This window comes from Gossypium hirsutum, chromosome A01 (assembly GCF_007990345.1).
Source record: "Gossypium hirsutum isolate 1008001.06 chromosome A01, Gossypium_hirsutum_v2.1, whole genome shotgun sequence".
Classification (NCBI taxonomy): Eukaryota; Viridiplantae; Streptophyta; class Magnoliopsida; order Malvales; family Malvaceae; genus Gossypium; species Gossypium hirsutum.
In genome coordinates this window covers 25821895-25848519 of record NC_053424.1, presented here as the reverse complement: position 1 = coordinate 25848519, position 26625 = coordinate 25821895, and the positions used below count along the sequence as shown (strand labels likewise).

The 26625-nt window shown below is 38.5% G+C and overlaps 1 non-coding gene across 1 annotated transcript; it reads left to right on the top strand.

Annotated features, from left to right (window-relative positions):
* The first annotated feature begins 3447 nt into the window (after nucleotides 1-3447).
* Nucleotides 3448-3554, top strand: LOC121207557 (small nucleolar RNA R71). The gene has a single exon (XR_005902634.1). It is a non-coding gene; the product is annotated as a small nucleolar RNA R71 (small nucleolar RNA).
* The last annotated feature ends 23071 nt before the right edge of the window (nucleotides 3555-26625 follow it).

Sequence of the window (26625 nt, the reverse complement as noted above, 5' to 3'; positions counted from 1 at the left end):
TCTTGCGGCTCCAATCTTGACAAGTGGTCTGCTACTTGGTTTTCTACTCCTTTTCGATCTTGAATTTCTAAATTGAACTCTTGAAGTAGAAGTACCGATCGAATCAGTCTTGGCTTAACTTCTTTCTTGGCAAGTAAATACTTAATTGTCAAATGGTCCATATAAACAGTCACTTCGATACCTGCAAGATAAGATCGAAATTTTTCAAAAGCAAACACAATAGAAGGTAACTCTTTCTCTATTATCGCATAATTCAGTTGAGCTCCTATCAGAGTTTGACTTGCATAGTAGATAGGATGAAAAATTTTGTTCCTTCGCTGGCCCATGACAGCTCCTATCGTGAAGTCACTTGCGTCACACATCAATCCAAATGGCAAATCCCAGTCTGGTGTGACGATTATAGGTTCTAAAACTAACCGGCTCTTCAAATTATTGAAAGCTCTTAAGCACTCCTCATCAAATTTGAACATCGTGTCCTTCTCTAGTAATTTGCATAAGGGTTTAGCAATTTTGGAGAAGTCCTTAATAAATCTTCAATAGAAACCGGCGTGGCCTAAAAAGCTCCTAACACCCATTATAGAGGTTGGAGGTGGGAGTTTCTCAATAACGTCTACCTTTGCTTTATCTACCTCGATTCCATGTCTCGTTATCCGATGCTCTAGAATAATACCTTCTTGTATCATGAAATGGCACTTTTCCCAGTTGAGTACAAGGTTTGTTTCTTCGCATTGTCTTAGTACCTTGGCTAGATTGGCTAGACAATTATATTATATGTATCTCCAAATGCTAAAAAATCATCCATAAAGACTTCCAAGTATTTCTCAACCATATCAGTAAAAATAGACATCACACATCTTTGGAATGTAGTAGGTGCATTACATAAACCAAATGGCATGTGTTTAAATGAAAATGTACCGTACTGGCAAGTGAATGTTGTCTTGTGTTAATCTTTCGATGCTACAGTAATCTGGTTATACCCTGAGTATCCATCAAGAAAATAGTAATAGTCTTGCCCCGTGAGTCTATCCAGCATATGGTCCAAAAACGGCAAAGGAAAGTGATCTTTCCTAGTCGTCTTGTTCAGCTTTCGGTAATCGATGCAAATTCTCCATCCCGTAACTGTTGTAGTCGGTATTAACTCGTTATTTTTATTCTCAATAACCGTAATACCTCTTTTCTTTGCCATGCACTGGACCGGACTTACCCATGAACTGTCTGAGATGGGGTAAATTATATCTGCATCTAACCACTTGATGATTTCCTTTTTCACCACGTCCTTCATGATGGGGTTCAGTCTTCGTTGTCCATCAATCATCCCTTTTTCACCATTTTCCAGGATAATCTTGTGCATGCATACAGACAGACTAATACCATGAATATTGGCTATGGTCCATCCGATAGCCTTCTTGAATTGTTTTAATACTAGGATGAGTTTCTCTTCTTGCTCAATAGTTAATTCTACTGAAACAATCATAGGCAGAGTAGAAGCATTACCTAAGTAAACATATTTTAAATATGAAGGAAGTACCTTGTTAGATGGCTCCTCGATTGACGCTTTTGGTTGTGCATAATCCCTATTCTCTAACTCCAAAGATTCAAAACAAGATTGCAAATTATATCCCCTTTGATTAGCTTCTAGCAAAGCTAAGTATTCATCCTTCTTTTCATCATTTGAAGGGCCTGATATCAAATTTTGTTCTAATAGGTCCTCAACATAGTTGAGTACCTTTTTCACGATTAAATCCTCTAAATTGGACACTACAGAACAATCATCAATTGTGTCAAAAAATCGAAAAGACTTAAAAACATTAAATGTTACCTGATCGTCATGAACACGCATAGTAAGCCCTTATGCACATCAATAAGGGTCCTTCAGGTTGCTAGGAAAGGCCTTCCTAGGATGATTGGCACTTCTTTATCTGCTTCAAAGTCTAGAACCACAAAGTCAACAGGAAAAATAAATTTGTCTACTCGTACCAATACGTCCTCGATTTTTCCTTTTGGATGTACTAAGGATTGATCTTCTAATTGAAGTGTAACCGTAGTAGGTCTAACTTCACCTATCCCTAACTTCCTCAATATCGATATGGGCATCAAGTTGATACTGGCACCTAAGTCACATAGTGTCTTACCATAATATGTTGCTCCAATGTTGCAACATATGGTAAAACATCCAGGATCCTTCAACTTTAGGGGTAGTTTGTCTTAAAGATACACACTACATTCCTTCGTAAGGGCTACCGTCTCAAATTCTCTAAGTCTTCGTTTTTTGACAGGATATCCTTTATGAATTTGACGTAGTTCGCTATTTGTTCAAGTGCTTCAACCAATGGGATGTTAATATGAAGTTGCTTGAGTACGTCTAAGAACTTCTTAAATTGAATTTCATACTTCTGCTTCTGAAGTCTTTGAGGGTAGGGTGGTGGAGGTTTCTTTACTGGAACTGGTTTTGTTTTGTCCTCTATGGCAATTCTGCATCTAACGAAGTTTTTATTTGATCAAAACTAGTTGGTTCTGAAGTTACCTTGTCATATTTTACAAATTCTGGTTCCGGTAGAGCTGGAATCTCAGTACTCGGTTGAACTTCGTCTGAGTTTTGAGCATCAGTTGGCTCCTTTTCAACTCTGATAGTGTTGGGTTCTAATTTCTTTCCGTTCCTCAATGTCAATGCTTTACAATGCTCCTTCCTTGGATTCCTCGAATTCTCTGTATCACTAGGTAAGGCTCCTTGTGGTCGGTTTCTGAGTTCAGTTGCAAGCTGGCCCATTTGGTTTTCCAGATTTTTCAATGTAGCTATTTGGCTTTGGATTAAGGCATCATTCTTGGCTATGTATGCCTTCAAAAAGTTTTCTAAGCCATTGGATGGTTTAGCTTAAGGTTATTTCTGAACTTGTTGGGTAAAAATAGATGGTTGGGTCGGTTTAGGTTGGGTATATGTGTTACTAGGTCTAGCCCCTTGGTTATTCCAAGAGAAATTAGGGTGGTTCCGCCACGATGGGTTATAGAAATTTGATTGTAGTCCTTGCCTTCCTCGATTTTGGTTCTGGTTACCCATGTAATACACAGATTCAAGGGTTCGATGGACATTCTTCAAACAAATGTCTGTCCCCACAATAGACACAAGCTACATTTTCAACTTGATTTGATGGCTGAGCTGCAAAACTATTAAACCCATTAACGGTAAAATTTTTAAGCATTGATGATATTGATGATACCTGAGATGTGAATGAAGTGAGAGTGTCCACTTCATGAATTCCAATGGCTCGTCTTCTTGACGCTGCTCGATTGGTTGGCCATTGATAATTGTTGCTAGCAATCCTCTTAATGATTTCATAAGCCTCATTATAAGACTTAAAAAGGAGAGCATCATTAGCAGAAGCATCCACTACCATCCTCATGTGTGCATTGAGACCATTATAAAATGTCTCAAGTTGGATGCAATATGGGATTTCGTGATGAGGGCACTTTTGTAATAATTCTTTGTACCTTTCCTATGCCTCATACAAGGACTCATCATCCATTTGTTGGAAAGAAGTGATCTCATTCCTGAACTTAGCATTCTTGTTAGGCGGGAAATACTTCATAAGGAATCTTTCTGCTAACTCTTGCCATGTGGAAATTGAATTTGATGGCAATAAGTTCAACCAAGCTCGAGCTCTGTCCCTTAGCAACTATAGGAATAGCTTCAACCGTAATGCATCTTCGGGTACTCCGGCTAACTTGAAAGAATCGCTCACCTCCATAAACAGTCTTAAGTAGAGATGAGGATCTTTGGTAGGCATTCCACTGAATTGGCCCACTGTCTGAATCATCTGGAACATGACTGGCTTCAGCTCAAACTCTTGTGCCTTGATTTCTGGTCTCTTAATACCCAGATTAAGATCATGAAACACTGGCACGGCATACTGTCTTAAATCTCTATCCCTATCATTAGCAATAAGGATAGGATTTTGAGCAAGGTCTGCTCTGTTTCCTTGATTCAATTTTTCAAGATTCATCTCTTCGGTCCTTCTCTAACTTGCTTGTCTTCTTCACTGTCAAAAATTTCGTTCAATCTAAGGGTCTATAGGTAGTAAATCGATAATTTGGTCAATACTAATAAACACCTGAAATAATCACAGAAAAATTAATTAAGTTAAAATTGAATAGAAAAATAAACCAAAAACTTGGAACAACGGAAATGTGCAAGTGTACACAATTGCATCAAGTAATAAAGTGACAAGTAAATGTCGAGTTATCGTACCCATAGGGACTGTGAAAAGAATTATTTATGAATGCAATTTTAAAAACACTTTGGTGAAGAAAAATATTTTGATTTGAGGAGGTGATTAAAAACTAGGATTTTAACTAAGTAAAATAAATATAAATAAAATAAAAGTTCCAATGCACGATTTCAAAAGATGATTTTAATCAAGATGACATAATTGTGTTAGATTAATTACATTTCTTGACTTAGAATTATTAAACTCATGTTTATGTTGTTACGAATAAATTCGCGACAACTTGGTAATTTGCTAACTTATGAACATACTTACTTACCAAAATCCATTTATCTCTTGACTATATCTCTATGTCAATTCAACTGATTAAATAAATTTTAATAAGAAAATGTGTTAATGCACATACATACTTATGAAATCAAAATAATCTCTTGTACATATCTCTATGCCAATTCAAACAATTAATTTAATCTAATAAGCATATAAAAGATCATGTGAGGTAACAATGTATTTCTACCTTGAAACAGTTTAATCACAATAATCTTACAAGTTATGCAAGGCTAATGCATCATTAGATACCGTTGCTAATTTAACCCTCAACTACCTTAGACGATTAAACATGCACTGATTAAGTATCGTGTCAATTAATTACAATTTCAATCCGTTTAAATAATTAATTCATTAGTTACCTTACAATTGTAATGTAATAATAACTTAGTCATAGTTTTACTTAATCAAACATCTTACCGAGGCCTATAACAACACAAACACAATTTTAATAAATTAAGTAGACGAAATGCAATCAAACTAACACTAATTAAATTTAAGCCATATTAATTAAATTAAACATATCAAAATCACAAATATTCATAGGCATTTTCATCATAACACAACAAAATTAAAAGGATAGGGAACAAGAATCAAATCCGGTGTTTTCTCCATGGGTTAACTAGTTTGCTCCACTCTTCCTTCTCCGCTTGTTCTTGTCGAACCAAAGCTTCTATGAATACTTGAATTCTGCTCCAAATGGTGGTTGATTGACTCTTTTTCAAGAGGTAAAATTGGCAAGGGAATAGGGGAAGGAAATGAAGAAAAATGAAAGGGAATGGAGAGAGAAAAATGAGAGAGATGTGAAAAGATGATAAGGGTCCAGATCTATTTCAAATGAGCAGCCAAGGGGGTTTTTATAGGTTGATACAGCTGCTAAAAATAGCCAAAATCAGCATCCAAAGATCCCTCCCTTGGCCGGCCACACATGTGTCAAGTTTGAAGTTTTCAAACTTGCTATATTAAGGTGGGGGCAAATCTAGAAAGGCACAAATATTAGAGGGGTTTGTTTGCAATTTGAAAAAGTATTCAAGGGCCATTTTGCAAGCTAATTAATTAGCCAAGAAATTTGATTACATTAGCATGTAGGACGGTTTTGGGCTGCCCAATACTCAGTTGGTTTGATTTTCTCGGTTCAGCTCAACTGGGCCACTTTTCATAATTAACTAATAATAATTTATTTAACCCAAATTAAACTGGATATAAATTAAATTTAATTATATTATGAATTAATAGACATAATTTGGACTGTCTTAGGCTGAAAAATTAATTTGCCTTGATTCTTCAAAAATTGTTTCTCAGTTTTGCGCTTCTAGCAGTGTCTGCCAAGTCGTTTTTCGTCCTTTGTGCAAATTTATCAAAAATAACCAAAATTAATAAAAAAATAATTATAAAATTAATTAAAATTCATTATGTTAATAATTTAAGTGCAAGCTAATTATTTTATAATAATTATATATTTTTCGACAAGAATTTTACCGAACTTGCATGAATTTGAGTTAAAAAGGGCATGAAAAAGTGTGTATATTTGTATTTCCACACCCCCAAACTTAATTCATTGCTCATCCCAAGTAATGCATAAATTTTGAAAAGAATTTATCGGAAACACCTTTGAAAAACTCCTTCAGAATAACATTCTTCCCAACAATCATGAATTTGGTATACTTATGCTCAAGAACAAGAAATTTGATATTTATGCTACTTATGTATACATATCATTCAAATTAATCTCAATCATTCTTATGATAGCAAAAATTAGACTAAATGCTTCCTAATAAAGACATGTTAATCCCTACCAATTTGGTTTTATTCCCTTATTCAAGATTAAGCTGCAATAATTAAGTTTAACTTATGCCTTCATATGTTGAACATAGCAATTTCGCTCCACTAATGTAGGTAGCAGAGAAACTTGAATCAATAGGTCTTTAACAAGGTTGTAACATGGCTAGGCTAGGGGTAGGTAAAAGAAGAATTTAAGCTAAAAAACCCTAGACTCAGTTTCAATCGGACCTTCAAAATATTTACCTTTAATACACCAACTTACTTTGCTTTCACATGCTCTTTTGTAAATCTATTTTCTTTCAAGTACATATGTTTTTTTTACGAGCATTATAATGCCCCAATTTTCGGGGATTTTGTGTATGTTGGCAAAGATTTAAAATTTTTGTGTTCTGTCTGTTTGGCATAGGTTTAATTATGTTAGAGGGACTCTAGAAGGCCCAAGCTTAAGTTAAAACACGGTAATTTTAGTTAATTTTAGTTCCATAAGAAAAAGGGGTTCTGGTTAGTTGGGCTTTTAAGTATTAATTGGGTAAAATAAAACACAAAGAGGCAGGTGGCAGAGTGGCATGTGACGCCACTGGAAAGGCTATAAAAATGGCGTGTGGAGGCAAGGGAGAACTAAGGTTCAAGTCACAATGACAGCATATTAAGGGAATTATTTTTATGATTAGAAAGGGGAAGTTTTCGAACTCAAGTAAAAGACTGTCAAGAGGAGTTTGAGTTGCTCAACAGATTGAGTAAGGAGGGGATAAGGGAGAGGATTTAGGAGCTGATTAGGGAGAGCAGTGTTGGCCGAATGGTGGACTCTTGAGGAACAAGAGTTGGCCGGCCAAGGGTTTTCTTTAGGGGGTAAGTTTCGGCTAGGTCAAATGCCAAGTATAAGTTCGGCATTAGGGGTAAGCTGTGCCACTTTTCTAACCATCCTTCCTCGTCTTCTCTTCTTTTCTTTTTCTCTCCATCTACTTTCTCCTCTTCTTTTCTCCATAGCTGAATCCTTCTACCACTCTACTCTACACCACTTTCTTACTATTGTTTTTAAGCCTATAGTCGATTGCCTCAGAAAATCGAAATCCCGAAAGCCTGATTTCTTTTGTGTCATTTTCTTCTAGTCAAAACCCTCTTATTTTCCCTCATCTTCTTGACCAATTCTCTAATCCTCTGAACCCCAAGTTTCTGTCGACAAAGCCACTACAAAACCCTCATCTTTTCTTCACTATTACAAAAAGCCGAAAACGCATAGCCATAGGGACATAGTCGAATTTTAAGATCACTAAAGGCTCGACTTTTGTTATCATTTGAGGGGTTAGATCTGCATCAGAATTGAGTAGGAGTTAACTGGAATCATTAACTGAAGGAACCAGTGGTAAGATTTTGAACTTAATCTTTATTTCGGGTTTTAGAAAAGCCGAAACCCCTAAAGGTTAAGGAGGCTGTCGATTTGGGCTTGTAGCTCTAAGGGTTGTTATAACTGTTTTACTTTGATAATAGTGGGATCTAGAGGTTTCTGATCGAAGGCTTGGACAAGTGGAACGACTGGATCTAGACATAATCGCTAACTTCGGCAAAGGTAGGATCGCTAGTGCCTAAGGTGCTTTTGGCCGAATGTGGTAAGGGGTTAATACATAGTTCGTTTTTGATAGTTAGATTAACGTGTTAGTAACCCAATTGTAGGCAGTTCGTGTGTGGATCTCGTCAGCATATCATTGCAAATAGGTGTGTAACTAACACCTTCTTATAGACTAGATCGACAAAAGCTGAAAAGCCGAAATGCCGAACAGCCGGTATCTTGAGAACTTGCGAGTGTGTGAACGCTCGTGAGATTAATAGTTGATGTATGTGGTAAATTAAAGTGACAAGATTGCAAGTTGCATGATTCCGTGCATTTCGATGTTCTTGGGCTTAATGGACCAAAATCGGGATAGTGGGCCAACGGGCCCAATTCAGTAAGAAAACGCGGTAAGTGTTTCTGGTCGTACGTAAATGGCTATGTTATACATGAAAACCATAAGAATAGTAAAATTACTTGAATACCCCTATGTATGGAAATTATTGATATACCCCTAGGTGCAAAATTACCATTATACCCCTAGGGTTACTTTTGACTGAAAAGCATGATGATTTAATTCTGTATGATGTATGCCATGATTGTATATCTGTTGCATGGGGACATGGGTTATATTATGGAGGAAGCGTCTTGGTGGCTATGCCACAATTATCTAATCTGGTGGCTCTGCCACATATATCTGTTCTGGTGGCTCTGCCACGATTATCTATATCTGGTGACTCTGTCACATTATCTGTTCTGGCAGTCATGCTGCATATTTCTGTGGCGTGTAGCGGTTGGGTGGGTCGAGTAGTCTCCCCACATGGTGAAAGATTGGTATGGGGGTGCATGTGGTTGGATATGGGTTGGGTTTTGCATAAACATGTGATATATATTATGTTCTGTTATGGGCCTATGGGCTTTATTCTGAATTCTGTTCTGGGCTAAGGCCAACTTATTCTGTTCTTTGTGGTTTAAACCGATATAGGCTATGGTTGGGTTAATTTACACACTGAGTTTCCCTAAACTCTCCCCTTTATTTTCATCCACACAGGTAATCCCCAACCATAGTGGGCTTGGAGCTGTGAGGGATTCGGAGTGGCCACACGTTCTACAAATTTGATTTTCTTCTAGTGAACTGGACATTCTTTTATTTATGTTTAAGGTTTTGAGTTTTTTTTATGTAATAAGGCCGCTTAATTATTCTTTTTGTTGATAGTTTTAATATGTTTTATTAAGATAGGTATTACTTATGCTTAACTGTTGAAATTAGATAGTTTTAGGGCGCGTTTTCAAAAACAATAATTGATTTCAAAACAACACGACAACAAGCAAAGCTTCCGCAATGATTTTCGGAAAACAAAGATTTTCGGAAACAAAAATTTTATAAAGATTGAAAAAAACTCGGTTTTCAAAATTTAGATCTTTAGAAGGTGGCATTCCGAATCTCCGGCCCAAGCCTGTAAATATTACTCTGAACTTCTCTGAATATTTTCCTGAATTATCTGTCTATACTGAAACCCTTCTAGGATAGTCTAGATAGGATGATACTGAAACCATAGGAAAACTTGAAACTGTAGCTAGACTTCGATTCTGCCAAAACAAACTTTGAATTACTGTCTGATTCATAAAACATCTGTAATAAACACTGGAATATTGAATGAATGCATAAAATTTCGTAATCAGATAATACGATATGAGTACAAAAGCCGCTCGTGGAAGAGGCCGTGGACGGGGCCGAGGAAGTACTCGAGCGAGATCTTCATCTTCGGGACATATGCCGGCAGCGGATACACCGGTACCATTGGCAACAGAGGTGGAGTCTCTTGACCGCGGTGCCGGGGATGATGCCCTGTCACAGGTAATGCTTCGTGTTCTGGAAAGGGTTGCCGGGGCAACTACGGGTAACAAAATTCGGGGATCTATTTCTGAACGACTTCACGCTGTGTCTAGTGTAGCCCCGAACGTGGCGGAATATTGGTTGGAGGCCACAGAACGAATTATGGATGACTTGGACTGCTCTGTGGAGCAGAAGTTGAAGGGAACCGTATCGTTGCTACGGGACAAGGCCTATCAGTGGTGGCTCACTGTGAGAGAAGGGACCCCAGCTGATAGGGTAACTTGGGAACTATTTAAGATGGCCTTTAAAGGGAAGTATGTTGGGCGAATTATGTGGACGCCCGCAGAAAGGAATTCTTGAATCTGGTGCAAGGAGGTAAAATAGTTGTTGAGTACGAGGCCGAGTTTATGAGGCTGAGCCGATATGTCGTGGGTATAGTTGCTACAGAATATGAGCAAAGTGTGCGCTTCGAGGATGGTCTTAGAGATGACCTTAGGGTGTTGATTGCTCCGCAGAGGGAGCGGGACTTTGCGGTCTTGGTGGAGAAGGGTTAAGTGTGCTGAAAAGCAGAATCGGGAGAAGGATCAGAACCGTTTTCGAAGGGATTCAGGACCCTCGGGTGGTGCTAATAAAAATGTTAAGAGAGCAAGAGTGGAGGAACTAGTTCGAGCAGTGCCGATGAATGTGGTTAGACCACCAATCTATAGAGACTGTGGTAAGGTACATTTGGGCGAGTGTAGGAAACTTTCCGGTGCTTGTTTCCGATGTGGATCTATGGAGTATAGAGTTAAGGACTGTCCTCAGAGAGCTGATCAGGCTCAGGTTGCTGTTCAGAGGGTTGCTCAATCCATGAGAGGTGGACCACAACCACAGAGAGGACATGGACAAGATAGGGGTGGAAATGGAAACGGTCGAGGTCGAGGGGCACCTAGCAGGGGTGCTGGAAATGCTGAAGCTCGACAGCCAGCGTTGGTGTATGCAGATCGTCGTCGAGAGGAGGGCGACGCGCCTGACGTCATAACTGGTACATTTTTGGTTTCTAGCATGTCGTATACTGCTTTGGTGGATATTGGATCTACTCATTCCTATGTTGCATGTGCCATATCTGGGTCGTTGGGTGTGCACTCTAAGAAGATTGTGAGTGGGGTATCTATGCTAAGTCTTTTGGGTCACTCTGTTAGGGTAGACAAACTGTATAGGGATGTACCCTTAGAAACTCAAGGTAGGGTTTTCTCTGGAGATCTAATGGAGTTACCGTTCGGAGAGTTTGATCTCATTCTGGGAATAGACTGGCTTGTTAAGCATAAGGCGACTTTGGATTGTGCTGCTAAACGAATGGTATTGAGGGCCATAGAGGATGAGGAGGTTATGGTGATAAGTGAGCGAAGGGATTATTTGTCCAATGTGGTGTCAGCATGAAGAGCCGAAAAGTGGATTCGAAAAGGTTGTGAGGCCTACTTGGCATTTGTAAGTCAATCGGAAGAGGAAGGTCTGACAGTGGATAAGGTTAAGACCGTAAAGGAGTTCCAAGATGTTTTTCTGGAGGAGCTTCCGGGATTGCCTCCGAACCGAGAAGTTGAGTTTGGAATCGACTTGTTGCCTGGAATGGCACTCGTGTCCATCGCACCGTATAGGATGGCATCAAAAGAGTTAGTAGAGTTAAAGGAACAAATTCAAGAGTTGTTGGATAGGGGCTACATTTGGCCAAGCGTGTCTCTATGGGGAGCACCGGTGCTATTTGTGAAAAAGAAGGATCGTACGATGCTGATGTGCATTGATTATCGCCAGTTGAACAAACTGACGATTAAAAATAAGTATCCACTACCAAGGATTGACGATCTGTTTGACCAGCTTAGAAAAGCTTCTGTATTTTCCAAGATCGACGTTCGATCTGGATATCATCAGTTAAGGGTCAAGGAGGCAGATATCCATAAGACGGCATTTAGGACTCGGTATGGTCATTACGAGTTTCTGGTTATGCCATTTGGACTGAAGAACGCTCCTGCAACGTTTATGGATCTAATGAATCGTGTGTTCCAACCATTTTTGGATCGGTTCGTAGTCGTCTTTATTGACGATATCCTGGTATATTCTGAAATGGAAGCGAAGCATGATAAACATCTCCGTATAGTGCTGCAAGTGTTAAGGGAGAAGGAACTCTATGCGAAGTTCAGCAAGTGTGAATTTTGGTTGAGGGAAGTAACCTTCTTAGGTCATGTGGTCTCTGCTGAGGGGATTAGGGTGGACCCTCGGAAAATTAAAGCAATTTTGGAGTGGAAGCTGCCTAGGTCAGTGTCGAAAATACGGAGTTTTCTAGGATTGGCAGGATACTACAGAAGGTTTGTGGAAGGTTTTTCTGTGATGGCAGCACCTCTGAAAAAACTCATAAGGAAATGAGTACCGTTTGTATGGACTGAGAAGCAGCAGGAAGCTTTTGAGAAGTTGAAGAAAGTTCTGACTGAAGCACCTGTGTTAATTCAGCCGGAGTCTGAGAAGGATTTCACTGTGTACAGTGACGCATCACATATAGGTTTGGGCTGCGTGTTAATGCAAGATGGTAAGGTGGTTGCTTATGCATCACGACAGCTTAAGCCTCACGAGGGGAACTATCCTACTCATGATTTGGAGTTGGCAGCAGTGATATTTGCACTTAAGATTTGGAGACATTACTTGTACGGAGAAAGGTGTATTATATTCATAGACCATAAGAGTCTTAAGTATTTGTTGACTCAGAAGGAGCTGAACCTTAGGCAAAGGAGATGGATTGAGTAGCTTAAGGATTATGACTGTTCGATCGAGTATCACCCGGGCAAGGCTAATGTTGTAGCTGATGCTCTAAGTCGTAGAACTATATCTGATCTGAGAGCAATGTTTGCTCGTCTGAGTCTGTATGACGATGGAAGTTTGTTGGCTGAGTTGCAAGTGAGACCAACCTGGGTGGATCAGATTAAGGAAAAGCAGTTGAACGATGAGTCTTTGGTCGCTCGTTTTCAACAAGTTAAGGAAGGGGAAACTTCCAAGTTTGGGTTAAATGGCGATGCAGTTCTGTGCTTCTGAGGAAGAATTTGTGTTCCGAAGGACTCTGATTTAAGGCAAACAATATTGAAGGAAGCTCATGAGGGACTAGTGCCATGCATCCTGGAGGGAACAAGTTGTATCAATACTTACGAGAATTGTACTGGTAGCCTAAACTTAAACGAGAAGTAACAGAGTTTGTAGGGAAATGTCTGACATGCCAGCAAGTGAAAGCTGAGCATCAATTACCTTCTGGACTGTTGCAGCTAGTGAAGATACCACTTTGGAAGTGGGAGAGGGTAACCATGGACTTTGTGAGTGGGCTGCCCTTAACACCATCGAAGAAAGACTCGGTGTGGGTGATTTAGGCTGACCAAATTAGCCCATTTCATACCTGTGCGTACTGACTTTTCACTTCAAAAGTTAGCTAAGTTGTATGTGGCAAAGATTGTGCGACTTCATGGAGTCCCAATTTTGATTATCTCTGATCGGGATCTCAGATTCACATCTTGGTTTTGGCAAAAGTTGCATGAGGCGTTGGGGACGCGATTGAACTTTAGTACGGCTTTCCATCCCCAAACTGATGGTCAGTCGGAAAGGGTTATTCAGATTCTGGAGGACATGTTGAGGGGATGCGTGATTGACTTTCGAGGTAGTTAGGAGAAGTACTTGCTGTTGGCGGAGTTTGCGTACAATAACAGTTACCAGGCGAGTATTCAAATGGCACCGTATGAAGCACTGTATGGACAAAGGTGCCGTACACCTAGTTGTTGGACGGAGCTAGGAGAGCGACAAGTTCTTGGACTAGAGTTGGTAGCTGATACTGAGAATAAGGTTAGAATAATCAGGGATCGGTTAAAAGAAGCATCTGATAGGAAAAATTCGTATGCAGATTTGAAGCGTAAGGAGATTGAGTACTCAGTAGGTGATATGGCCTTCTTAAAGGTTTCTCCTTGGAAGAAGATATTAAGGTTTGGTAAGAAGGGCAAGTTGAGTCCGCAGATCATTGGGCCCTATCGGGTTTTGAAGCAAGTAGGCCCAGTGGCTTATCAATTGGAATTGCCTCCAGAGTTAGACAGGATTCACAATGTATTTCACGTCTCCATCTTAAGGCATTATCGTTCTGAGCCTGCTCATGTCGTGCCAATTGCAGAAATTGAAGTTCAGACTGATTTGACCTTTGAAGAGGAGCCTGTGCAGATATTGGCTCGAGATGTTAAGGTTCTCAGAAGGAAATCTGTCTCGTTAGTGAATGTGGTTTGGCATAATCATGGCAGAGAGGAAGCCACTTGAGAGTCAGAAGAGGCGATGCAACAGCAATACCCTCATCTGTTTGGGTAAGGTAAATTTCAAGGACGAAATTTCTTTAAGGAGGGTAGAGTTGTAACGCCCCAATTTTCGGGGATTCTGTGTATGTTGGCAAAGATTTAAAATTTTTGTGTTCTGTCTATTTGGCATAGGTTTAATTATGTTAGTGGGCCTCTAGAAGGCCCAAGCTTAAGTTAAAAATCGGTAATTTTAGTTAATTTTAGTTCCATAAGAAAAAGGGGTTCTCGTTAGCTGGGCTTTTAAGTATTAATTGGGTAAAATAAAACACAAGGAGGCAGGTGGCAGAGTGGCATGTGACGCCACTGGGAAGGCTATAAAAGTGGCGTGTAGAGGCTAGGGAGAACTGAGGTTCAAGTCACAATAACAGCATATTAAGGGAATTATTTTTATGATTAGAAAGGGGAAGTTTTGGAACTCAAGTAAAAGATTGTCAGGAGGAGTTTGAGTTGCTCAGGAGATTGAGTAAAGAGGGGATAAGGGAGAGGATTTAGGAGCTGATTAGGGAGAGCAGTGTTGGCCGAATGGTGGACTCTTGAGGAACAAGAGTTGGCCGGCCAAGGGTTTTCTTTAGGGGGTAAGTTTCGGCTAGGTCAAATGCCAAGTATAAGTTCAGCATTAGGGGTAAGTTGTGCCGTTTTTCTAACCATCCTTCCTCCTCTTCTCTTCTTTTCTTTTTCTCTCCATCTACTTTCTCCTCTTCTTTTCTCCATAGCTGAATCCTTCTACCACTCTACTCTACACCACTTTCTTACTATTGTTTTTAAGCCTATAGTCGATTGCCTCAGAAAGCCGAAATCCCGAAAGCCTGATTTCTTTTGTGTCATTTTCTTCTAGTCAAAACCCTCTTATTTTCCCTCATCTTCTTGACCAATTCTCTAATCCTCTGAACCCCAAGTTTCTGTCGACAAAGCCACTACAAAACCCTCATCTTTTCTTCACTATTACAAAAAGCCGAAAACGCATAGCCATAGGGACATAGTCGAATTTTAAGATCACTAAAGGCTCGACTTTTGTTATCATTTGAGGGGTTAGATCTGCATCAGAATCGAGTAAGAGTTAACTGGAATCATTGACTGAAGGAACCAGTGGTAAGATTTTGAACATAATCTTTATTTCGGGTTTTAGAAAAGCCGAAACCCCTAAAGGTTAGGGAGGCTGTCGATTTGGGCTTGTAGCTCTAAGGGTTGTTATAACAGTTTTAATTTGATAATAGTGGAATCTAGAGGTTTCTGATCGAAGGCTTGGACAAGTGGAACGGCTGGATCTAGACATAATCTCTAACTTCGGCAAAGGTAGGATCGCTAGTGCCTAAGGTGCTTTTGGCCGAATGTGGTAAGGGGTTAATACGTAGTTCGTTTTTGATAGTTAGATTAACGTGTTAGTAACCCAATTGTAGGCAGTTCGTGTGTGGATCTCATCAGCATATCATTGCAAATAGGTGTGTAACTAACACCCTCTTATAGACTAGATCGACAAAAGCTGAAAAGCCGAAATGCCGAACAACCGGTATCTTGAGAACTTGCGAGTGTGCGAACGCTCGTGAGATTAATAGTTGATGTATGTGGTAAATTAAAGTGATAAGATTGCAAGTTGCATGATTCCGTGCATTTCGATGTTCTTGGGCTTAATGGACCAAAATCGGGATAGTAGGCCAACGGGCCCAATTCAGTAAGAAAACGCGATAAGTGTTTCTGGTCGTACGTAAATTGCTATGTTATACATGAAAACCTTAAGAATAGTGAAATTACTTGAATACCCCTATGTATGGAAATTACTGATATACCTCTAGGTGTAAAATTACCATTATACCCTTAGGGTTACTTTTGACTGAAAAGCATGGTGATTTAATTCTGTATGATGTATGCCATGATTATATATCTATTGCATGGGGACATGGGTTATATTATGGAGGAAGCGTCCTGGTGGCTATGACACAATTATCTAATCTGGTGGCTTTGCCACATATATCTATTCTGGTGGCTCTGCCACGATTATCTGTATCTGGTGACTCTATCACATTATCTGTTCTGGAAGCCATGCTGCATATTTCTGTGTTGTGTAGCGGTTGGGTGGGTCGAGTAGTCTCCCCACATGTTGAAAGGTTGGTATGGGGGTGCATGTGGTTGGATATAGGTTGGGTTTTGCATAAACATGTGATATATGTTCTGTTCTGTTATGGGCCTATGGGCTTTATTCTGAATTCTGTTCTGGGCTAAGGCCAACTTATTCTGTTCTCTGTGGTTTGAACCGATATAGGCTATGGTTGGGTTAATTTACACACTGAGTTTCCCCAAACTCACCACTTTATTTTCATCCACACAGGTAATCCCCAACCATAGTGGGCTTAGAGCTGTGAGGGATTCGGAGTGGCCACACGTTCTGCAAGTTTGATTTTCTTCTGGTGAATTGGACATTCTTTTATTTATGTTTAAGGTTTAGGGCTTTTTTTATGTAATAAGGCCGCTTAATTATTCTTTTTGTTGATGGTTTTAATATGTTTTATTAAGATAGGTATTACTTATGCTTAACTGTTGAAATTGGATAGTTTTAGGGCGCGTTTTCAAAAATAGTAATTGATTTCAAAACAACACGACAACAAGCAAAGCTTCCACAATGAAAATATTTTCCAAAATTAATCACTTTTCCTAAAAAGGACTTAATCAAATTGGTTTCCTGAAAATGTACATGACGTTGAGGTGTGGCAATGGCGGTGTGCATGTCTAGGATTGGATCCGAGGAGAGCTTGGTACTTAAGCAATCCGATGGTCTCACCTCCTCTTTTTCTGGTTTCCTACCTGGTGCACAGCTTCCATTCACCTTAACCTACAATGAGATTATATCTTTTTAAAACACTAAGTAAGTTTTTCTAGATCAACAACATAAAATGATTTGAACGCTTCTATGTGGCACGTCAGATCCGGCCATAACGTCTAGGCCAGGTTTGGGGTGATACAAGCATTTTGTTGTATGTACTACATTTTTTGGGCATTTTTATACTTCTTTTCAACTCCCCCAAACTTATTTTCAAAGAATATTCTGAATAGTATTGAGTCTAGTGTTTGGGAAGCTATCAGAACCCGCAGATCATATCTCAATCCTTCCTCAAACCTCACGCGCTTGTTGTAGTCAGACGCTACTAAAGCCCATGTATACCTACTCAATCGCAGAAACTCGGTTTCATATTCAACCATAGATCGGTTGCCCTAAATTGGGTTAATAAACTCGCATCGGCGAGCCTTAACATAACTCGTCCCCACTTACTTACTCTAAAAAGTGTTCTTGAAATAATCCCAGTTAATCTGTTTAGGCTGAGCACCCTACTCCATCGTCAGCCACCACTGATAAGCCTTGTGCCAAAGTAGGGACATCCCACCCCTCAATTTTTGAGTGGGAGTGTAATTGAGGTCGGTCATAATACGCTCGATAGCGTCGATCCAATACTCATCAACAGTAGGAGTGACTCATATGACACCCCTAAACAGTTTAGCCTCATTCAACCAGAGTCATTCAGTAATCGACCCTTCGCCTCTAGATCCTGAATGGGTCCTTATGACCCTTTTTAGCACTCAAATCATAGCCTGGGACAGTGTGACAGCCCTAATTTGGCCCTAGTCGAAAAGTGGCTTCGGGATCACAAAACCGAGTCACAAAAATAATTAAATGTTATATTCTGTGTTTATGATATGTGAAAGTGCATGTGTGAAAATTTCATGCTTTGATTTTGTCATTTGAGAGTAAAATTATGAAATAGGACCTATGTGAAAATTTCTGAAAATGCTATAGGCCAAATTGTAGTGGCCAAATATTTTGTAGTGTAAAATAGGAGGATTTGCATGTCAAACCTCCCATTTTACATGTAGTGGCCGGCCATCATGTTGGTGGTAGACAACATGTGCAAATTTTTTTATTGAAATTATGGCATGAGTATGGCGCAAATATTATATGCCATTTTGTGTCATAAATTGTTGGGTAATTAGAATAATAAGAGTAACAAAAGGAAGTGAAGGAAAAAGTTTTGTCCATCCTTGTTCATGGTAGCTGAAAATGGAAGAGAAAGGAGAGGAAAAGAGCTCTTGAATGTTTGGTCACTTGGGGAAGAAAATCCAAGGTAAGTTCATGGTGCTTTGCTTCTATTTTGATGTTCATGGGTTTTTCTTGTTTCTACCTTAACCCATGAAGCATATTTTTGATATTTGGTTGTGTTGTGAGCATTCGGTCATGAATGGAAATGAGAGAAATGGTTGTTTTTTCATGTTCTTTTGATGAAAAATGGAGAATAGATGAAGTTGAGCCAAGCAAATGAGCATGCATGTGCCTTAGATGCTAAGGGGAAAAATCGGCTAACATATTGTGTGTATTATGGCCGAATGTGAACTTGGATAATATTGAGTAATGTTGTGCTTTAAAATGATGAAAGGAAGATTATGCTTAAGTGAAGCTATAGGTATGTCATGATTGATTTGTGATATGCATGTTTAAATAACATGCATGCAAGGTATGTGTGAAAGAGTGAATTGGTAATAAATCTGCTTGGGACAGTAGCAGTAGCGTGATTTTGGAAAATCACCATAAATTGTGGGAGATGAGTTAGAAGCTTAATAAATTATGTAATTAAATCTTAATGAGCCTAGTTTCTTATAAAAGAAACCGTGTAAGCAAAATAATTGCCGATGATGAGATATTTGAAGTGATGTGGGACAGGGTCAGAATGACTTCTAGATCCTCTGTTCTGTTTTTATAAAATCATTATAAATTGTAAAAAAAATGGTTATAAGATGAAGTTTATATGCTTAGACTCCTTAATGAGTCTAGTTTCAAATGAAATAAACGAGAACATATTTTGAATTTTGTACAATGAGAAATTTGATTCGTAGTGAAGAGTGGTCAGATTAGTCAAACAGTGAAATAAGGGAAACTTAAAAATAAATCTGGTATTGATTGACCAAACCAAAAATCATGAAAATTTTATGGGTAAAATATATATGGGTCTATTTTCATAGAAAATTAATGAAACTTGATTTGGAGTTTCGTAGCTCCAGTTATAAATGATTTAGTGACTGTTTCTCAGGAAGACAGCTTGCAGTGAAATTATGATTATGTGGTAAACATTGACAAAAATTTGTTAATGAGTTGCTTATTGATTTCTTATAAGCTTACTATGATCAGTAGGTGTGAAATTTGAATATATATATTATATTTTGAAAGTGATGCTTGAATAGTCGAATAATGACTAGTTTAAAATCTTTAAATTTTAAGCTCAAGAGCATAGAGGGGCAAATTCGGATAAGAGAAAAGAGAAAGTAATCGAATAGCCGTTGTAATCATTCGGCAACATTCGAGGTAAGTTCTTAAGTGTTTAAGCTTGATTCCTTTTTATATGCCCAAGAGTTAAATTAATATGGTAAAGGGAATGTAAATTTTATTTAGTTAATGTGCCAAATATGTAATGATTTAAGGCTATAAGCCCATTATGGCTATTATGCTTAAGTTGAATTGGATTTGGAAATTTGATGCACTAAATGAGTGTTACAATGAATAAACTATGTCGTATATGTGCTGGTGGAGATATCACGATTTGTGATTATTAAATACCTAAAGGAAACCATGATGTGTATAAAATTATTATTATTAGTCCTTTGTGATAGCCAAATATGGCTTGGCACTAAAGTGATTAAATGTGAACTTCGATGAGGTAAACCATTAAAAGTGTGGTGCAATAAGACTATGGGCTAATACGATATGTGGATTCGTTCCATAAAGTAAATTATTCAGGTATGCGATATGTACTTAGGCATATTAAATCGATTGGAATTGAATCATGAATGTGAATTGAGAAGCATAGGTAAAAATGCCTATGACATATATGTGAGTAAGGGTAAAACCATTGTAAATTATCGATAAAGATGGACTATGTGCGGAACCATCTTATAATTTCTAATTTGAAAGGTTGTGTGCGAATCAGTGAGCAATATGTATATATTAGATGAATCGTGACCTTTTTTGGTTCTACTTGAACTAAGTTGCGCGATAAATAATTTATGCATATGACTTATAATCGAATGGTCACTATGGGTTAAGTTTGAATGGTGAAATAGAAATGTGATATGTTGAATGAGATGTGTTATTATATAATTAAATATGCATGATATTTGATGTGTATCTTGGCTTAAAGACCCGCAGGCTTCGTGCTGGTAAAATATCCGGGTTAAATCCCGCAGGCTTCGTACTGGTATTATATCCGGGATAAATCCCGCAGGCCTAATGCTGGTATTATATTCGAGCCTTCGTGCCTAGCAGGCTTCGTGCCGGTGATGTGTATTCGGGCCTTCGTGCCTAGCAGGCTTCGTGCCGGTGATGTGTATTCGGGCCTTCGTGCCTAGCAGGCTTCGTGCCGGTGATGTGTATTCGGGCCTTCGTGGCCAGCAGGCTTCGTGCCGGTGATGTGTATTCGGGCCTTCGTGCCTAGCAGGCTTCATGCCGGTGATGTGTATTCGGGCCTTCGTGCCTAGCAGGCTTCGTACCAGTTATGTGTATTCGGGCCTTCGTGCCTAGCAGGCGTAATGCCGGTGAAATGATATGTTATGTGAATTCGGTGTTCCTTGTAAGATAAGGGTTTAGCCGAATGTTAAAGATGAAATGATAGTGTATTGTATCATGCTTATATGGCCTAATGGCAAGTATAACATGTTGGTAAATATGCAATGTGCTTTTATAATCGAATGATATGTTTGAAATGAATGTGAGTGAAATGTTATGCATAAGCTATCAAATGTTAAGTGTGAAAATGAGATGAAAGAAAAGTGTTTGAGATGTATAATTATATATACGTTTGAATGATGTTAGTACTCAATTGATATGAATATGTTATATGGAACTTGTTGATTTGATTATTTGGGCCTTTGAGCTTAGCAGACTATAATGTCGGTAAGATACTATTCGGGCTTTCGAGCCTAGCAGGCTATAAAGCCGGTGAAATGATATCGAGCCTCAAGCCTAGCAGGCGAAATGCCGGTGATTTGAGAAAAGCCTATGACTAAGGTACCTCGTGCTAGATTGTCAAATGAATACATTTAATACGTAAAGTGGGCCAGGTACGCAGTATGTACTCATATGTGGTTTGATTTGAAGTGAATCATAAGGGAGTAATGTGATACGTACGTGAATAAATGTTAAAACTATACCTATGATCATGATACACCTGGTCAGGGTGTGAAAGTATGTGAGGGTATTTGACAAAAATATGTAATATGAATTCAGATTAAGTGTGATAAGAATGCTGAACGTGCATTATGTGCTTGTGTATATTAGGCCAGATGGCAATATCCCTAGAATTTGGCCTCTTAAGAAATTAAATAATCGAAGTATAATTGCGTTTATTTGTTTGCATTGCTTAAGACTTACTAAGCTTATGAAAGCTTACTCCGTTGTTACATTTCTCTGTTTTATAGATTGTTGACTTCAGTTACCTGCTCGGGTTGGAGTTCGCCGGAGATATTATCACACTGTCGAGCTCACGTTATCGGTGTAAGTAAATCCTAGTATTTCGAGTCTATGGTATGTATAGGGTTTTAATGTTTTGGACCTCGTAAGCTCATATATGGGATAGATTGCATTGGAAAAGAAAAGTTTTTAATTGATTGAAATTTTTCAGCACGGTTTTTGTTTGATTGACTGAGTTTAACTCGGGTAACACCTCGAACCCTGTTCCGGTGAGGGATACGGGCGAGGGGTGTTACAGACAGTGCGTCATCCCATACCATCGGAGTCTGGGACTCTATTTTAGCAGTGGGAGTACCAACCGTCTCGCTGGTCTCCAAGTTGGGCATACTACCCATAAAGGATGACTCTACTCAACTTCCTCCCCAGGGTCCTGGACGCCAACGAGTTCTCGTCCACGAATACAGCGCGAACTCATTTTAGCAATCTAGCTACAATATCAAAGTGTACAGATCAATTAAGACATCTAACAGGATAATTTCCCCTATTCACATCAAAACATTTAACCAAATAACAGTTCAGGTAATACCATCATTATAACAGAACAGAAATACTTATAGGTTCAACGTCGGAGCCTCGATCATTTGTTCATATTTTAGTTTCCAGATTAACTCAAATACTAAATTATCGCCTAATTACTTTTTATAACACATTATGAGCCCAAACAAAATCCGAGTGTTGACGAACCTGACTCTGATACTACTAAATGTAGCACCCTAAACTTGGCCTAGACATCCAGACAAGTCCAGAGAGTTACATCGAAGATATTAAAACACCACATGTATAACACAGTTAGAATGAACCATTTAATACATAATATCCAACACAGTAATTAAATGAGTATACAATCTTTCCAAACATCATAATATCTTAGAATATCAAAATTCCTAATAATAGTATTTTGAAGAAATATAAAACCTTGACTGAGCTCCCGCAGCGCTGACCCGTTCAAGTTTGAGAACTACCTCAAATCCAATTGATAACAAAGTGAGTTGTGAACTCAGTGCGTAAAAGAAGTTTATTCAACTAAAACACATTTACCAAATAGTTTTCGTATTCGAAAATTCAATTTGGTAACAAAAGCATTTCTAGTTCAGATTTGAGACAAATTAATTACAGATGTAAAAAAAATCTCAAATTCATATACTGAACAGATCAGAATCAGATGCAGATATTCCTAACCCCCATCTGCTACACACCATCTTCAGCCATCCCAACACACTGTTAAGGGCATTCAATGCCCAGCCAACCCTACATACCATAGAGTGTCTGTTTGACACGTTTACAAAAACGTAGCTTAGCTACTAGATCGTAATATGATGAAGCGCCAGAATTAGAGTTATACACAGTGTGGCTTAACTACTGATTTAGAACAGATTACTTCCTTCTTCACAATATCTCAACCTATACAGATGCAGAGTACAAATATCCACAATATGTATCCAATTATTCTAAATTGTTTCACAAGTAGATAACACAGTTCAATTTCAAATAAAAAATCACAGTACACAAACAGTTATGGTATTCATACGTCTATCACAGAGATCAAAGAGTTTTTGTTCAATCAAATTCAGATCATTCATATAATGAGAAAGTCAATATCAATCTTAGGCAACATTTATGGCCTTAAAAATGGGTTTTGAACCCTTTTTACATACCACATGGCCTAAAAACCCGCCTACGTCCTTGTCCGTATGGCTCACATGCCCTAAGCACACGCCCATGTCCTCTGCCCATGTGGTTCTGAAACATAAACAAAGAGTTACAAGGCTTGGATGCACGCCCATGCCTTTGCCCATATGACTCACACGGCCTAAGCACACGCCCTTGTGCTTGCCCGTGTGGTCCTAGGTCACAAACAGTGAGTTACATGGCCTAGACACACGCCCATATGGCTCTAAATCGATGAACAGTGAGTTACACGGCAACCCACACAGCCTAGGCACATGCCCGTGTGCCTAGCCCTGTGGCGTCGACAGCCATGTTTTTTGACAATTGAAATACGTGGAAAATAAAGTTTCAGGCACACACTTGAAGAGATTTTGAAGTAGAAACAACACGGAGAAACTCCAGAACCTAATTTAACTATTCAACAACCAATTAAACAACTATAATAATGAATCAACGTATACATTAACACTCAAGCAAACGTGTCGAAACCTCAACGTTAACTTTCAGCGATAAACAATTACCGACAATTCAATAGTTTTAAATTGGCACAATACGCGAAGGATCACTTCTCTCTGTACTCACGCCTAAGGAAACAAAATGACTAATTATCAGAAAGTTCAAGTAAAACAATCATAGAATTCCCAATTTAGCAACGTAACAAAAAACTAACAAAACTTTGCAGAAGTTGAAAGATTCCGACAGAACTTACACAGAAGTCTTCCAATAACTTAAGGGTCTCACTAATTTTCGATATTTACTTGTTGAAAACAATTGAGAAGGAGAAATCAAAGGAGTAAAAAGAAGAAAGAAAAAAAAGAGAAAGAAAAAGGAAAGAAGAAGAAAGAGTATAGAACGTTAACAAAAAATTAATAAAGCTTTTGTCTTAACGACCAACGTACTTCTGACAACAAGCAAAAACTTTCCTAATGCATACGGTGGGATTCAAACTTCAGACCAGACAGGATCCAGATAGATGCTTAACCAGTGAACCAGCAAGCTCATTCTTGACACAGATTCGTACTATATACTGCATGGATAGGGGTTGTTCTAAGAGGATAAAACTTTTAACGATACAACTCGAACTCCAGACCTTAAACACAAAAGTAAAGCATAGAACTAGAGATACAGAAATCTAATCACTGTAGATTCTCACAATTAAATTCTCAAAATTTTGGGGTGCTACACTAAGTCCACGATTCATAGGACCTTACCAAATCCTTAGGAGAATCAATCAAGTTGCTTATTAACTCAAATTACCTCCTGAACTGGATCAAATTCATAACATTTTCTATGTCTCCATGTTGAGACGTTATCATTTTAACCCTTCACACATTGTCCCAATCGAAGAAATCGAGGTTCGACCAGATTTATCCTTTGAAGAAGAACCTGTACGAATTCTAGAACAAGATGTAAAGGCTCTAAAAAGGAAACAAATCCCTCTTGCCAAAGTCTAGTGATGAAAATATGGAGTCGAGGAGGCCACATGGGAAACATAAGACACGTTTCGAGAAAAGTATCCTCTCTTATTCAAACTAGGTAAATTTTGAAGACAAAATTTCTTTAAAGAGGGGTGAGCTATAACACCTCAAAAATCATAAGGCTAGAATTGATAAAACCATCAAGAAAAGAGCCTTAGTCTAAGTGGTTGAGCTCTAAATAAATTCCTTAAAGAGCTAAGGTTCAAGCCCCATTCTTTTAATTTTTCATCTTTTATTTTTTAGCAACTAAGGAACAAAACCAAGCTAGTATATATATTAAATGTTGTAGAAAATGACCAAGTATGGGAAGCAGCCTAAGTGGTAATGCTTTCATTTCTACCTTGCACCTAGGTTCAAATAACACCAATTCCTTTTCACTTTTTTTAAAATTTCGGTAAAATGGTTTATTTGCCAAATTAGCCCCTAAAGTGTGAAAACCCTAGATATTTAATCTTCTTTTCAAATCATAGTAGAATTGTAGTTTCTTGGTTCCTATATGTTCTCTCTTTTCTCCATCATCTTTTCCTTTGCGAAATCTTTTAATTCCCGTTGCTGAGATTAATATTTTTGAATCCCAAACCCGAAATCAACTTCTGTTCAATCTGTTCTTCATAGTGATTTAGTGTAACGTGTCAATTTCATCTCTAATAACCAAGATCGGTAAGAACATTCCAAATCTTGATAATTAAATCTCAAATATCTATTAAATACATGTTCTCAATAATTTCAAGATCGATAAAATGATCTTTTATGAATTTTTTATGAATTTTCTCAAAAATCTTGATAATTTCGATAAATCATGAATGCCGATATTAATTCTTGCATATTTTTCAATCAAAAGACCTATTGTAGGTGTCCTGAGCCAGACTTGGAATGAGGACCATTGTGAGAAACCTCAGAAATTAGGTGTGTGTTCTTTTACAAGAAAATTAAGGCAAAATCGAACCTAGCCCAAATCACACGACCTACCACATGGGCATGTGGGTCACCCATGTGGATTACACGAACACGACCATGTCATCTTGGAAACCCTAGGACGTTCGACTTTCACACGGCCTAGGACCCCCACACGACCTGTCACACGGTCGTGTCTTCCCTGTAGGTTGATTTTACAATTTCCACACGACCACAATCCCTCACACAGCCGTGTACCCCTTCCACAAGGCCAAGGCTTCCCACACGGCCGTGTGACCCCTGTAACACTGAAATTATAGTTTGACCTAAAATTTTATAATTTGATCAGATTAGTCCCTGAATAGGTTATGAACTATTTTTAGTGAATTAAATTATGCAAATAAGTCCCTAATGATATGAGATATGTTTGAATCCATGATTGAACGATTCAATGTGATATTTATTTGTATTTACATAAATTATGAATAGTATCTGTTACCTTTGTATCTATATACTTGCAATCGTATGAATGACATGCCCTATATTAGTATCAATACTGAATACATGAAAAGCTCGAATTGCTACTATCTGGCCATGTGTTAGATTATTTAATATGTCTTAATGCATTGCATGGGTTGGGTTGAAATGTACGGAGGAAGGTCAAAAAGTATATTTGCAAGAAAAATGACAATTCCAAAGCATAGCCACGTGGCAATTCTTAACTGTAATTCGCTGTGTACTCACAACAAAATGGCATATTTCATCTGTGGGTATTGCTGTGAATCCACAGCCAAAGGCTGATTCCAATGAAGAAGTTTATGTTGTAGATTATACTGTCAAAAAGCAGGTTTTATCTGCAAGACTTTTGCTATGAACCCACAGTCAAAAGTAGATTCCAACCGCAAGGACTTGCTATGTGTCCACAGCCAATATGGCAGTTGTTATTTGCAAACTAATAGTAGTTTAACTTTTACTATGAACCCACAGTCAAAGGTAGATTCCAACCGCAAGGACTTGCTATGTGTCCAC